Source organism: Bombina bombina, chromosome 3, assembly GCF_027579735.1.
Source record: "Bombina bombina isolate aBomBom1 chromosome 3, aBomBom1.pri, whole genome shotgun sequence".
NCBI classification, from domain to species: domain Eukaryota; kingdom Metazoa; phylum Chordata; class Amphibia; order Anura; family Bombinatoridae; genus Bombina; species Bombina bombina.
Genome location: NC_069501.1, coordinates 1250001521 through 1250014453, shown reverse-complemented (window position 1 = coordinate 1250014453; position 12933 = coordinate 1250001521). Strand labels below are relative to the sequence as shown.

General features: G+C 38.6%; 1 protein-coding gene and 1 pseudogene across 4 annotated transcripts in view; one reads left to right on the top strand and one right to left on the bottom strand.

Moving 5' to 3' along the window:
* Positions 1 to 12933, top strand: part of PDE2A (phosphodiesterase 2A) — a 1131360-nt gene that overhangs the window by 752036 nt on the left and 366391 nt on the right. The window lies entirely within an intron of this gene.
* LOC128655081 (uncharacterized) lies at positions 6028 to 6163 on the bottom strand (annotated as a pseudogene).

The window sequence follows — 12933 nt, the reverse complement described above, 5'->3', positions numbered from 1 at the left end:
ATTGGCTGATTGGATCAGCCAATCAGATTGAGCTCGCATTCTATTGGCTGTTCCGATCAGCCAATAGAATGCGAGCTCAATCTGATTGGCTGATCCAATCAGCCAATCGGATTGAACTTGAATCTGATTGGCTGATTCCATCAGCCAATCAGAAGTTTCCTACCTTAATTCCGATTGGCTGATAGAATCCTATCAGCCAATCAGAATTCGAGGGACGCCATCTTGAATGACGTCATTTAAAGGAACCGTCATTCGGCGAGTAGGCGTCGGTTGAAGAGAATGTTCCGCGTCGGCTTGGAAGAAGATGGCTCCGCTCCGGAAGAAAGAAGATTGAAGATGCGGCTTGATAGAAGACTTCATCCCGATGATGGACTTCCGACTTCAGCCCGATGATGGATTTCTTCAGCCGCCGCTTGGATCCAGACTTCAGCCCGAGGATGGACGTCACTCTTCAGCCCCCCGCTTGGGCTTGGATCAAGACATCGGAGGCTCTTCTGGACAGATTGGGACCCGGTGAGGTGAAGACAAGGTAGGGAGATCTTCAGGGGCTTAGTGTTGGGTTTATTTAAGGGGGTTTGGGTTAGATTAGGGGTATGTGGGTGGTAGGTTGTAATGTTGGGGGGGGTATTGTATGTTTTTTTTTACAGGCAAAAGAGCTGAATTCTTTGGGGCATGCCCCGCAAAGGGCCCTTTTCAGGGCTGGTAAGGTAAAAGAGCTTTGAACTTTTTTATTTTAGAATAGGGTAGGGCATTTTATTATTTTGGGGGGCTTTGTTATTTTATTAGGGGGCTTAGAGTAGGTGTAATTAGTTTAAAATTGTTGTAATATTTTTCTAATGTTTGTAAATATTTTTTTATTTTTTGTAACTTAGTTCTTTTTTATTTTTTGTACTTTAGTTAGTTTATTTAATTGTATTTATTTGTAGGTATTTTATTTAATTAATTTATTGATAGTGTAGTGTTAGGTTTAATTGTAACTTAGGTTAGGATTTATTTTACAGGTAATTTTGTAATTATTTTAACTATTTTATCTATTAAATATTTATTAACTATTTAATAGATATTGTACCTGTTTAAAATAAATACAATGTTGCCTGTAAAATAAATATTAATCCTAAAATAGCTATAATATAATTATAATTTATATTGTAGCTATATTAGGGTTTATTTTACAGGTAAGTATTTAGTTTTAAATAGGAATAATTTATTTAATAAGAGTTAATTTATTTAGTTAGATAAAAATTATATTTAACTTAGGGGGGTGTTAGTGTTAGGGTTAGACTTAGCTTTAGGGGTTAATCCATTTATTACAGTACTGGCGAGATTCGGTCGGCAGATTAGGGGTTAATAATTGAAGTTAGGTGTCGGCGATGTTAGGGAGGGCAGATTAGGGGTTAATACTATTTATTATAGGGTTATTGAGGCGGGAGTGATGCGGATTAGGGGTTAATAACTTTATTATAGTAGCGGTGCGGTCCGCTCGGCAGATTAGGGGTTAATAAGTGTAGGCAGGTGGAGGCAACGTTGTGGGGGGCAGATTAGGGGTTAATAAATATAATATAGGGGTCTGCGGTGTTAGGGGCAGCAGATTAGGGGTGCACAGGGATAATGTAGGTAGCGGCGGTTTACGGAGCGGCAGATTAGGGGTTAAAAAAAATATGCAGGGGTCAGCGATAGCGGGGGCGGCAGAATAGGGGTTAATAAGTGTAAGGTTAGGGGTGTTTAGACTCGGGGTACATGTTAGAGTGTTAGGTGCAGACGTAGGAAGTGTTTCCCCCTAGAAAACAATGGGGCTGCGTTAGGAGCTGAACGCTGCTTTTTTTGCAGGTGTTTTTTCAGCTCAAATGGCCCCATTGTTTTCTATGGGGAATCGTGCACTAGCACGTTTTTGAAGCTGGCCGCGTCCGTAAGCACCGCTGGAATTTAGAGTTGCAGTGGCGTTAACTTATGCTCTACGCTCCCTTTTTGGAGCCTAACGCACTGAAAACCCAGCCATTCTGTGAACTCTAAATACCAGCAGTATTTAAAAGGTGCGGGGGAAAAAAAGCACGCGTAGCTAACGCACCCCTTTGGCCGCCAAACTCTAAATCTAGCCGTTACTTAGAAGCTCTCAGTTTAGCTCTGTTGAAAAGGTAGCTGTAAAGCCCACTGCAAGTGGGATATAAGACACTCCCCCCTCCCCCTTCTTTTGCATATGAAAAAACCCTTTACACAAACAGGAGCAAGCTGGAAAAGGTAGCTGACGGTATTCTCATAAAACTTTGGGGCTGGAGAAAAAATATACATAAAATTATTCACACTGCCATAACCAAATCATCACTAAATAGTTACTTTCCCTGTGGAATCTATACAAAGCAGTTAATACCACATAGTGCAAATAAATGCTTTATTTGAAAAACGTAAATGTCAGTTTTTACAATACAAAAAACCCTCAATCATTTATCACCATCAGCCATGACAACAAATACAGGAACAAACAGTATTGCGTATTTCTACTAATGCTCGTTGCAAGTGAATTATTAACATAGGCATATAGACCTACACCATCAGAAGGGCAATGTCAAAGACCACCTCACAGGAGATGGAGAGGAGAAGTGTACCACTTTTATTTGACCTAAATAATCACACATGGTCCATAGTCAGTGGATCACACTCTATACAGCACTTCCCACGGGGCTTAAAACTGCAGTAAAGTTGTAATGAATACACCAATCTGGTGAGACAGAAGTTTAGAGTGACCGCACTGGTTCCACTTGTCACGGCTGGAATGTGCGTAGGAATTCCCTGGGGAACCGGGAGGTAGCCTAGCAAATGAGATACGGATTGAGAACCTCCCCTGTTGGTTTGTATAATGATGGAGAATAAGAAAAGACTCCAATCCAACTCAGTTCCTGAGCGCAGTGTGGTGGGTTAGTTACTAGATAAAATCATTCCTGTGTAAGCATGTAACTTTAGCCGGCACTAAGGGGGAGTTAGATAACAAGCACCGCTTGGTTTACTTACCTTTCACTCCTCCAACTCTGTTGCCATCCCTCTGTGAACTCACAAACCACCTCACGCTGGTCAGGCTCCTCCTCCCGCATGCCGTCATCATTCACATGGATCTCACTCGCACAGTCAGAACTGTGCGATTAATAAGATATGGGGCTGGGTTGGGAGGAGGCGCTGCAGGCACTTAAAAATAAGTTCAAAAAACTTGAAGCCTATACTTCTATCTATCGCACGTTCGGTGCGATAGATAGAAGTAAAAACTTTTTAAAAAAAGCCTTTTTAAGGAACCCTTTTTAACTGAATAAAATAAATTTTTTCCAAAAGGGAGCTATTGGAAAAATTATATTTATTCAGCCAAAAAGGTTTTTTTCCCCTCTCTCAGGGGGTTCACATGCACATGTGCTCCTATAGAGGAGCCTCCACTTATTACTGCCTGTGAGTGCAAGCCGGACAGATAGCCTCAGCATGCTAATGTACTGTGGCTGAGCTCTGTAGCAACCCAAGGATTGCAGGTTCGATCCCCGGCAAGGTCCACTTAGCCTTTCATCCTTCCAAAGTCAATAAAATGAGCAGCACCTTGAGACCCTTACGTGTGATTAGCCACGCTTTACAAATACCAAATACATACATACATACATGTCTCTGACTGTGAGTGCATGTGTCAGTCTATTACTGTTTGTGAGTGCATATCACTGTCTGTGTGTGCATGTCTCTGTCTATTACTGCCTGCGTGTATAGTATATTTAAAAAATAAACAGCTATTACAGTTCTTTATCAAATTATTTATGTGCAAAAATCTCATAGACTTTAATAGTGAATTTTGTTAAAAAAAAAAAATGTTGTAACTTTTCTAAATAATTGTAATAGACCCCTAAATATGCTACAAATACACCCAGTGACAAATTGCAATTCTTACCTGATGACTTTAAAGTTTATTGGACGTAGATACATTTTGGATAATAATTTAAAGGGATTGATATGCATTAAACAAACAAATATGCTTAGCTATAAGAAAAGTATAAATATAATGGCAATTAGTAAAAGATATATAGATATTTTTAAATAATATCAATATATTTGGAAAAAACATTGTAGCAGAAAAAGGACATATTTAAAGGGATAGGAAAGTCAAAATTAAACTTTCATAATTCAGGATACACCAAACAATTTTAAGACAATTCTATTATTCTTGTTCTCTTGGTATCCATTGTTGAAAAGCATATGTACATATCCTTAGCAGCAGCAATGCACTACTAGGAGCTAACTGTTGGTTGGCCGCAAGACACATTTGTCTCTTTTCATTTGCTCACCAGATATGTTCAGCTAGGTCCCAGTAGTGCACTGCTGCTTTGACATGCAAGGTCTAGGAAGGGGACTTTAGAATTTGTGAGGGGGGAGCATTTTGGAATTTTGCCCTGGGAGCCAGATACTCAAGAAACGGCCCTGACTATAGTTTGGCACTTTATGCATTAATATAAATTTCTAAATATATGTATTGTACTTATATTTGCCATGAGTCAGGTTTATGTATATTTTCTTTTTCAGACTATCAGTTTCATATTTGGGAAAAAACATATTTAGGAAAAAAAAATTCTTACCTGGGGTATATAGTCTTTTCTCAATTGACTGCTTTTTCATTAAATTTTGCGGGCAAAATTAGGCTCGCGAGGGCTCAAAATGCCAAAGTTTATTGCGTCATTCTTGGTGCAAGAATTTTTTGGCGTGAAGGTACGTCCAATGACGCAAATTCGTCTTTTCCGGCGTCTTAGTTGACGCCGAGTTCCTTGCACAAGGTTGCTTCTTCTATGTCGCGAGTGTGTCATTTCCGGGTTTTGTTGTTAGCGCCAAAAAAAATTCAGTTTGCGTTGTGCATAATACTTGCCGCCAAACAATTTCATTATTTAAAACCCCATTCCTATATGCCTCTTGCCTTTTTCTATGTTAGAGGGCTATGCTGTTTGCATTTTTTCCCTATTCTTGAAACTGCAATATAAGGAAATTGATCATTTTGCTTTATATGTTGTTTTTTTCTCTTAAATTTGCAAGATGTCTCAATCTAATCCTGTCTCAGAAATCACTGTTGGAACCCTGCTTCCTGATAACAGTTCTACCAAAGCCAAGTGCATTTGTTGTAAATGTGTGGAAATTATATCTCCAGCAGTGGTATGTAATAGTTGTCATGATAAGCTTTTACATGCAGAGAATGTGTCCATCAGTAATAGTACAATGCCTGTTGTTCCTTCAACAGCTAATGTACATGATATACCTGTGAATATAAAAGATTTTATTGCTGATGCGATTCAGAAGGCTTTATCTGCCATCCTGCCTTCTAATAAACGTAAATGATCTTTTAAAACTTCTCATAAAGTTGATGAATTTTCAAATGACCGACAACATACTGAAGTATCCTCCTCTGATGAGGATCTATCTGATTTAGAAGATCCTTCCTCAGATATTGACACTGACAAATCTACTTATTTATTTAAAATGGAGTATATTCGTTCCTTGTTAAAAGAAGTGTTGATTACATTGGATATTGAGGAAACTAGTGCTCTTGATATTAAAACTAGTAAACATTATAAATTCTGTTTATAAACCTCCTGTGGTTACTCCAAAAGTTTTTACCAGTTCCTGATGCTATTTCTGATATGATTTCTAAGGAATGGAATAGGCCTGGTACTTCTGTTATTCCTTCCTCAAGGTTTAAAAAATGGTATCCTTTGCCAGCAGTTAGTTTGGAGTTTTAAGAAAAGATCCCCAAGTTGATGGGACTATTTCTACTCTTGCTAAACATACTACTATTCCTATAGAAGATAGTACTTCTTTTAAAGACCCTTTAGATAGGAAACTTGAATCTTATCTAAGGAAACCTTATTTATATTCTGGCTATCTTCTCAGGCCTGCCATTTATATGGCTGATGTTGCAGCTGCATCAACGTTTTGGTTGGAAAGCTTAGCGCAACAGGAAACAGATCCTGATTTGTCTAGCATTGTTTGCTTGTTTCAACATACTAATCATTTTTTTTCTTTCTTTTTCGGGCAGATCACTGCTCCCGAAGGTCCCACAAAGCAGGCAGATCCCCCCAAGGGTGACCCGTACCCGCTCAAAATGTTTTCTCACATGAGCAGCGAGGAACCAGGCGCCACCCCCCCACTCACCAGTCTAAGGCATGCTAATAATTTTATCTGTGATGCCATTTTTGATATCATCAAAATTGATGTTAAATCTATGTTTTTAGCTATTTTAGCTAGAAGAGCTTTGTGGCTCAAATATTGCAATGCTGACATGGTATCTAAGTCTAGATTACTATCTCTTTAGTTGGATTTGATTATTTCAACTGTCACTGGAGGGAAGGGAATTTTTTTGCCTCAGGATAAAAGACCTAAGGGTAAATCTCAAGCTTCTAACCATTTGTTCCTTTCGACAAAATAAGGAATAGAAACCTAATCCTTACCCCAAAGAATCTGGTTCCAATTGGAAACCTTCTTCAAGTTGGAGTAAATCCAAACCGTTTAAGAAATCAAAGCCAGCCCCAAGTCTGCATGAAGGTACGGCCCTCATTCCAGCTCAGCTGGTAGGGGGCAGATTAAGATTCTTCCAAGACATTTGGGCAGATTCTGTCCAAAATCAATAGATTCAGAGTATTGTTTCTCAAGGGTACCGAATAGGACTCAGAGTAAGACCTCCTGTGAGAAAAATATTTTGCTGACGCATCCCAGCAAATCCAGTAAAGGCTCAGGCATTTCTGAAGTGTGTTTCAGACCTGGAGCTTTCAGGGGTAATCATACCAGTTCCATTTCAGGAACAGGGTCTGGGTTTTTATTCAAATGTATTCATTGTCCCAAAGAAAGAAAATTCATTCAGGCCAGTTCTGGATCTGAAAATTTTTAATTGTTATGTAAGAGTGCCAACTTTCAAAATGGTGACTATAAGGACTATTCTGCCTTTTGTTCAGCAAGGGCATTATATGTCAACAATAGACTTACAGGATGCATATCTTCATATTCCGATTCATCCAGACCACTTTCAGTTTCTGAGATTCTCTTTTCTAGACAAGCATTACCAATTTGTCGCTTTTCCATTTGGCCTAGCGACAGCTCCAAGAATCTTTTCAAAAGTTCTCGGTGCCCTCTCTGTAATCAGAGAACGGGGTATTGAGGTGTTTCCTTATTTGGACGATATCTTGGTACTAGCTCAGTCTTTACATTTTGCAGAATCTCTAATGAATCAACTAGTGTTGTTTCTTCAAAGACATGGTTGGAGGATCAATTTGCCAAAAAGTTCTTTCATTCCTCAGACAAAGGTCACCTTTTTTAGGTTTCCAGTTCAACTGTTTTTTCCAATCATTCCCTTCAGTAGCTATGTGCATGGAAGTTTTAGGCCTCATGACTTCAGCATCGGACGCAATCCCCTTTGCTCGTTTTCATATGAGACCTCTCCAGCTTTGTATGCTGAACCAATGATGCAGGGATTATACAAAGATATCACAATTAATATCCTTAAATTCCAATGTTCAACTCTCTCTGACTTGGTGGTTAGATCACCATCGTATAGTTCAAGGGGCCTCTTTTGTTCATCCAACCTGGACTGTGATCACAACAGATGGAAGTATTTCAGGTTGGGGAGCTGTCTGGGGATCTCTGACAGCACAAGGGGTTTGGAAATCTCAAGAGGTGAGGTTACCAATCAATATTTTAGAATTCCGTGCTATTTTCAGAGCTCTTCAGGTTTGGCCTCTGTTGAAGAGAGAACCGTTCATTTGTTTTCAGACAGACAATATCACAACTGTAGCATATGTCAATCATCAGGGTGGGACTCACAGTCCCCAAGCTATGAAAAAAGTGTCTTGAATACTTGTTTGGGCGGAATCCAGCTCCTGTCTAATTTCTGAGGTTCATATCCCAGGTATAGACAATTGGGAAGCGGATTATCTCAGCCGTCATACTTTACGTCAGGGGGAATGGTCGCTCCATCCAGATGTGTTTTCTCAGATTGTTCAGATGTGGGGTCTTCCAAAAATAGATCTGATGGCTTCCCATCTAAACAAGAAACTACCCAGGTACCTGTCCAGGTCCAGGGATCCTCAGGCAAAAGCGGTGAATGTGTTAGCAGTTCCTTGGTGTTACCAACCTTCTTTTATCTTCCCATCTCTGGTTCTTCTTCCAAGAGTGATTTCCAAGATCATCATGGAACAATTGTTTGTGTTGCTGGTAGCTCCAGCATGGCCTCACAGGTTCTGGTATGCGGATCTTGTTCGGATGTCCAGTTGCCAAACTTGGCCACTTCCATTAAGGCCAGACCTTCTGTCTCAAGGTTCGTTTTTCCATCAGGATCTCAAATCATTAAATTTGAAGGTATGGAAATTGAATGCCTATTGCTTAGTCATAGAGGTTTCTCTGACTCAGTGATTAATACTATGTTACAGGCTCGTAAATCTGTTTCTATGAAGATTTATTATCGAGTTTGGAAGACTTATATTTCATGGTGTTCTTCTCATAAATTCTCCTGGCATTCTTTCAGAATTCCTAGAATTTTACAGTTTCTTCAGGATGGTTTGGATAAGGGTTTGTCTGCAAGCTCATTGAAGGGACAAATCTCTGCTCTTTCTGTTTTATTTCACAGAAAGATTGCTAAGCTTCCTGATATTCACTGTTTTGTACAGGCTTTGGTCCGTATTAAGCCTGTCATTAAATCAATCTCTCCTCTTTGGAGTCTTAATTTGGTTTAGAAGGCTTTATAGGCTCCTCCATTTGAGCCTATGCATTCTTTGGACATTAAACTACTTTCTTGGAAAGTGTTGTTCCTTTTGGCCATCTCTTCTGCTAGAAGAGTTTCCGAATTATCTGCTCTTTCTTGTGAATCTCCTTTTCTGATTTTCCATCAGGATAAGGCAGTTTTGCAGACTTCATTTAAATTTTTACCTAAGGTTGTGAATTCTAACAACATTAATAGAGAAATTGTTGTCCCTTCTTTGTGTCCTAATCCTAAGAATTCTTTGGAGAGAGCCTTGCATTCTTTGGATGTGGTAAGAGCTTTGAAATATTATATTGAAGCTACTAAAGATTTCAGGAAGACTTCTAGTCTATTTGTTATCTTTTCTGGTTCTAGGAAAGGTCAGAAGGCTTCTGCCATTTCCTTGGCTTCTTGGTTAAAGCTTTTGATTCATCAGGCTTATTTGGAGTCGGGTCAGGCCCGCCTCAGAGAATTACAGCTCATTCTACTAGATCAGTCTCCACTTCGTGGGCTTTTAAGAATGAAGCTTCAGGTGATCAGATTTGCAAAGCAGCGACTTGGTCTTATTTGCATACATTTACTAAATTCTACCATTTTTATGTATTTACTTCTTCGGAAGCAGTTTTTGGTAGAAAAGTTTTTCAGGCAGCTTTTTCATTTTGATTCCTGTGCTTATGTTTGCGTTTTTTCCTTTCATTATGAGAATAAACTTATATTTTGGGTTGTGGATTAATTTTTTTCAGCGGAAAATGGCTGTTATTATTTTATCCCTCCCTCTCTAGTGATTCTTCTGTGGAGTTCCACATCTTGGGTATTACTATCCCATACGTCACTAGCTCATGGACTCTTGCCAATTACATGACAGAAAACATAATTTATGTAAGAACTTACCTGATAAATTCATTTCTTTCATATTGGCAAGAGTCCATGAGACCCACCCTTTTTATGGTGGTTATGATTTTTTGTATAAAGCACAATTATTTCCGAATTCCTTTGTTGATGCTTTTTACTCCTTTCTTTATCACCCCACTACTTGGCTATTCATTAAACTGAATTGTGGGTGTAGTGAGGGGTGTATTTATAGGCATTTTGAGGTTTTGGAAACTTTGCCCCTCCTGGTAGGATTGTATATCCCATATGTCAATAGCTCATGGACTCTTGCCAATATGAAAGAAATTAATTTATCAGGTAAGTTCTTTCATAAATTATGTTTTTCTATATTTATATCTGATGTTATTACTTATTAGGTAGCACTAACTTGGATAAAGTACGCTGCAAAATCACTTTTATAAAAAGAACTGCTGGAAATTCTGGAAGAAAATGGCATTTTATAAGATAAAAAATCGTCTTTCTCCCTACAAGACGGCAGATTGACAGTTTAATCAAAAGAGAGAGGAAGCGATGAGCAACAGCAGGAAAATATATGGAACTCATTAATATGCCTGAATCTGATATAAAACTTACGCGGCTTTATCTCCCTTTTAGAAGATGCATTTTGTCTCAGAGCTCTGGGTTATCTCGCAAGTGCTAAATTAAAGGAAGTCTTCTTGTTTCTTGCACCAGTCCTCTCGTTTCCCACCAGTAAAAATAGCATAAAATCATTTTCTGTAAGTTCTAATCACACATCTTGTGGAAATGTTCATTATTACTGTGTTATGCTGATAATTAAGTTGGCAGGAAATGAATGAAGATCTCGTTTCCATAGTTTTAAACCTTCTGTCATGTGGGAAATAGCTTCAAAAAAGTACAAAGTGCAGCTTCTCCAGAAGTCACGTGTGATCACACAAGTCATAAAATTCTATAAGCCTTAAAGGGAAGTAGAAGCCCAAATTGACATTTTATAATTCAGATAGAGCGTGATATTGTAAAAGAAAATGTTTTTATGTAAATACATCAAATGCCTATGAAGAACATAGGAAGAGGTAGAGAAAATACCTCTCTTCAACACTTAACTTAAAGCCCCCCAAATAAAAACACTTTTAAAATGCATTTTTGTCAAGATAAATATATCACCTCATATATTTTGCATAAAGACAATTGAACAGCTGTATTTCTATCTATTTGACAACTTTACCAGTAGATTTTCATGTCATTTTTGTATAATTGTAACATTTTTAAAGTACACATTTTAAAAATGATCTATTAAATGACTCACAATCCTATTAAATTATTAACTGCACGTCTTTCAAACTCATATTAAACTGATATTCAGCCAGATTACAAGTGGAGCACTAATTTATACTCCTGCTCGAGCATTAACTGCTCTAGAAATAAGCTTTCTGCACTTGTCTGGTTGTGCTTGTATTATGAGTTGAAAGTAAACTATTTTCACTTGCGCGCTAAACCGATGAGCGCTAAAGCCAACCTTAGAATATCGCGTGTGCATGTTTACGTTTTCCACCATACAAGTCAATAGAGAAAAAAAGTGGAAAAAAACAACCCCACTCTCGCACAAATCCAATCGCATATTCTCATGTGCACTTACCCAACATGAACATATGAATATTTAACATTCCAATGTTCTTCAAATAGAAAAATATGTTATATTTATTCATAAATACATCTTTCTAATTTATATATCTGATGTTTTTTTTTGGTAAATAACATAATTTATGCTTACCTGATAAATTTATTTCTCTTGTAGTGTATCCAGTCCATGGATCATCCATTACTTATGGAATATATTCTCCTTCCCAACAGGAAGTTGCAAGAGTCCACCCACAGCAAAGCTGCTATATAGCTCCTCCCCTAACTGCCATATTCAGTCATTCGACCGAAAACATGCAGAGAAAGGAAAAACCATAGGGTGCAGTGGTGACTGTAGTTCAAATGAAAAAATTACCTGCCTTAAAGTGACAGGGCGGGCCGTGGACTGGATACACTACAAGAGAAATAAATTTATCAGGTAAGCATAAATTATGTTTTCTCTTGTTAAGTGTATCCAGTCCACGGATCATCCATTACTTATGGAATACCAATACCAAAGCTAAAGTACACAGATGATGGGAGGGACAAGGCAGGTACTTAAACGGAAGTTACCACTGCCTGTAAAAAAAAACCCTTTCTCCCAAAAATAGCCTCCGAAGAAGCAAGGTATCAAATTTGTTAAATTTGAAAAAGTATGAAGCGCAGACCAAGACTCCGTCTTGTAAATCTGTTCAACAGAAGCCACATAGTAGAATGAGCTGCAATCCCTTCAGGAGGCTGCTGTCCAGCAGTCTCATAAGCTAAATGAATTATGCTTTTTAGCAAAAAGACAGAGAGGCTGCTGAAGTCTTTTGACCTCTCCTCTGTCCAGAATAGACAACAAACAAGGTGAACGTTTGATGAAAACTGTAGTAACTTGTAAGTAAAACTTTAAAGCACAAACCACGTCCAATATTGTGTAATAGACGTTCCTTCTTTGAGGAAGGATTAGGATACAAGCATGGAACAACTATCTCTTGAGTGATGTTCTTGTTAGATACCACCTTAGGAAAAAACCCCAGGTTGGTACGCAGGACTACCTTATCCGTACGAAGGACCAGATAAGGAGAATCACATTGTAACACAGATAACTTGGAGACTCTACGAGTCGAGGAAATAGCTACCCAAAAGGAACTTTCCAAGATAAAGATTGATATCTATGGAACAAAAAAGGTTCAAACAGAACTTCTTGAAGAGCCTTAAGAACCAGGTTTAAGCTCCATGGTGGAGCAACAGTTTTAAACACAGGCTTGGATCTAACCAAAGCCTGACCAAATGCCTGAACGTCTAGAATACCTGCCAGACGCTGGTGCAAAAAAATAGACAGAGTAAAAATCTGTCCCTTTTAAGGAATTAGCTGACAACCCTTTTCTCAAAAACATCTTGGAGAAAAGATAATATCCTGGGAATCCAGGCTTTACTCCATGAGTAACCCTTGGATTCATAACAATCAGATATTTACACCATATCTATGTTCAATTTTCCTAGAGACAGGCTTTCATGTCTGTATTAAGGTATCAATGACTGACTCGGAGAAGCCATGCTTTGATAACATCAAGCGTTCAGTCTCCAGGCAGTCTATCTCAGATTCTATTTAGATGGTTGAAAGGACCCTGAGGTAGAGGGACCTGTCTCAGAAGCAGAGACCGTGATGGAAAGGATGACATGTCCACCAGATCTGCATACCAGGTCCTGCGTGGCTACGCAGGCGCTGTCAAAAACACCAAAGCCCTCTCCTGCTT